The sequence below is a fragment of the Suricata suricatta genome, unplaced genomic scaffold (genome assembly GCF_006229205.1).
Source record: "Suricata suricatta isolate VVHF042 unplaced genomic scaffold, meerkat_22Aug2017_6uvM2_HiC HiC_scaffold_497, whole genome shotgun sequence".
Lineage (NCBI taxonomy): Eukaryota > Metazoa > Chordata > Mammalia > Carnivora > Herpestidae > Suricata > Suricata suricatta.
This window is the reverse complement of record NW_021897878.1, coordinates 1-2,952: the sequence shown is the minus strand read 5'-3', so window position 1 is coordinate 2,952 and position 2,952 is coordinate 1. Positions and strand designations below refer to the sequence as shown.

The 2,952-nt window shown below is 49.9% G+C and overlaps 1 long non-coding RNA gene across 1 annotated transcript; it reads right to left on the bottom strand.

The window, feature by feature from the left end:
* Positions 1-508: 508 nt before the first annotated feature.
* Positions 509-2,693, bottom strand: LOC115285178. Its single transcript, XR_003905439.1, has 2 exons — positions 1,977-2,693; positions 509-1,000 (listed from the first exon to the last, which is right to left on the bottom strand). It is a non-coding gene; the product is annotated as an uncharacterized LOC115285178 (long non-coding RNA).
* Between the last annotated feature and the right edge of the window lie 259 nt (positions 2,694-2,952).

The following is a 2,952-nucleotide window of genomic DNA, read 5'->3' as shown; positions in this document are numbered from 1 at the left end:
CCCTTGGGTACATATATTTGGTGGTCTCTGATGGTTTGCTACATGTTCCATCCTTTCTACTTTCACCATATAAGAAGTGTGTGCAGCTACATGTGCACAAGCTCATGAAAGCCACGGGGTGGGTTTTTGCTACTTTTGGTTTTATTGTTGCACTAGCTTTTCCTATCTCAATAAGAAGGGCCCCCCAGGCAAGTAACTGTGTGGGCAAGCATGTTAGGGAAAGGTATATGTGCATTTAAAGAAAAGGATATCGAGAAATAAGACTGTGAACAAAGACTACGCTGGTGGAAAAGTCTGGGAGGAAGGGTATGGATGACAATCTGTACTGTGTGTTCACGCTCTGCTCTGCTGCACATATTTATGGATTTAAGGCGTAGAGGAGGGAATACATTAGGCGGGGCTAAGAGCGATAGCCCGGCTGCAGAGTAAGACCAGGAGACAGGTGGTCAAGCCTCCACTAAATGAAAGGGACCTGAGAAGCTCCAAGTAGAACTCAGACTGAGAAAGAAACTGGAATATCCTTTTAAAGCCTCTGTCAAGTGAGCAGTCTCCTCCCCTGAGCCCTGCCAAGTTGTCCTCGATCTTCCGTTGCACTGGTGAAAGCTCTAGGGATGAGAACTGAGCTTCCACAGTCCTGCCACCTCTCTGGGGACGCCTCCCTCTTCTCCATGAGACGACCTTACAGATGTCTGCCACGGCACCTGACTCCTGGAGGGCTGGGTGGGCAGGCGGGGAGGAAGGGCCTCCCAGAGATCTCCTGACGCACATTGTTCCTGGCGTTCCTCGGGCCCCTCACAGGGCAATGTGGGTGTTTTCTCCAGACGAGGGCACCGCATTTCACCAGGCTAACTCGGGAGCAGCCACAAGGATCAGGTATAGCCATCTTCAGCCGGCCCTCACTTGAGGCTGTGGGGCTCATGAGATCTTCTGGCTCTAGTGGGACTCTAGGAAGGTGCTAGAAACCGCTGCTTGACATCTTTGGGCCAATGGGTCTGTGTTGCTGTGAGAAAATGAAAAGAGAGAAGGGGGTCCCTTCAATGAGGAAGGCAGCTTTTCTTATGTTAGTGGTACATGTTCATTCACTCATTCACTCTACGTGATTCCAAAAATTCGGGGCAATTCCCAGGTTTCAGCTAACTCTGACTTTTGGAGCATGGACAAATGAGCCCCTCCCTTGCCCCATTAACTAACAAAACACACTCATTCCTTGTAGTGTGAAGCCGGCTTTGAATGTCTTTGCAGCTTCCTCCATGCTTAACCCCTCGATGGATCCCTTGAGAACAAAGCACTGGAGGCTGTGACAATAATAAAGAATAAGATGTGGGGATGGTGAACTTTCACAAAAGAATATAGGGATCTCCAGGAAGCAACACATTAAAAGCTGCCAGAAGTGATCCTTGGTGGAAGGGCAGCCTCCATCGTCTCCTTCTCCGGATGCACCTGATACTTCAGAGAAAACAGCGAGAACTACTGGCAAATAGTATATCCCCATGTGGCTTAAAAACAACAACAACAGAAAAGGATTCCATGGACTGTTTCTCTCAAGTGGTTGTAACTCTCACTCCAACCAGGGAAAAGGTAGTCCTATCACCAGCCTGCGCACCGACCCTTCCTCCAAGAGAGAAAGTTGGACCCTACTCTGCCCTGTGCCTCCTGAAAGGGAGGCAGGCCCCGGAATAAATTTCCAGAGGATGTGACTCCCAAGACATTTGGTTGGTCTAGGAATGACAGGCCCAGGCTTCTCTGCCGTACTGAACTCCCAGACAAGCCTGTCTTTACTCCTGTCTCCTCACAGGGCACAGAAAGGAAGCATTCTCCTTCATTAATTCCACTTTCAGGGATATATTCCTCTGAAGGGAATCTATCAGCGCAGTTCCCGGAGAACCTTGGGAGGCATCTCTGCTGGCTGCCACCTTTTCTGAGAACCCTGAATCCCCCACACCCTGGAGGTACTCTCTTACCCCAAGGGCACTCACCTCTTGTGCGACTTGACTCCTAGCAGTTTTTCCACCTTCGAGTAAGCCTTTTATATCAACTGTCATGGTGGAGATGGTATATCGGTGTTCACTGCTCTTTAGTTGGTTCAAGAGCGTCTTGCTGTTCCACATGGTGTGACCTGCCTTCTTGCTCCTCCATCTTGGGAGAACAGTGGATGTAACGGAAAATGGTTCTCTGCTCCTACTGGTGGTGCGGTGAGAGTGGTGGGGACAGGGTGGGTGTAAATAAACCTAACAGTGGGCACTAGGGGTGTTGAGGGAAGACAGAGGCCCCTGAGTAGAGTATGGTCTACTCTACTTCCTCTCTTTTAGGGGCTGAAAAATCACCTCTTTATTTGGATGGAGACTTTGATGCCAGAATGCTTTCCATTCTGGCATCATGAATGCTTTCCTTTCTGGCATCTAAGTGTTATCTCCATCTCTTTCCTCTTCCTTCTCATTTTCTTCTCCATCTTCTTCTCCTTTCAACTTCAGCCTAGTATAGGCAAGATGAAAAGCACGGCAGCTAAAGCCCTCACTGGCCCCATTCTGCACGTGCTGCTTGAGGACCTCTAAGGTGGGGAAGACCCGGCAGCAGCCCATGCACCTGTAGCCGCTCTCCAGGGCCACCAGCCATTCGGGCGTCTTGGGCCTGGAACACTCCTGTGGAGCTGGAGGCTCTGCTGGACCCTCAACCTCCTCCCTTTCCTCTTGGGCTTTGTTGTCACTGCTGGACTCATTGTCAGTCAGTGGTTCCTTCACTGACACATAAGGGACGGTGGCTTCTGCAGGGCTCTTTTCAAAAACGGTCATTTCTTCAATTTTTGTCCTCTTTGAGGGGGGCTCCATTTTGTCCTCTCCACCACATAAGACAGCCACCCCCCTTTTCATCTGGACGTGCATGTAGTAAATTTTCATGAGCCTGAGCCTTTCTCCTTTTGGGTGTTCTGAGCACAAAGAGCGTTTAGTAGCACCG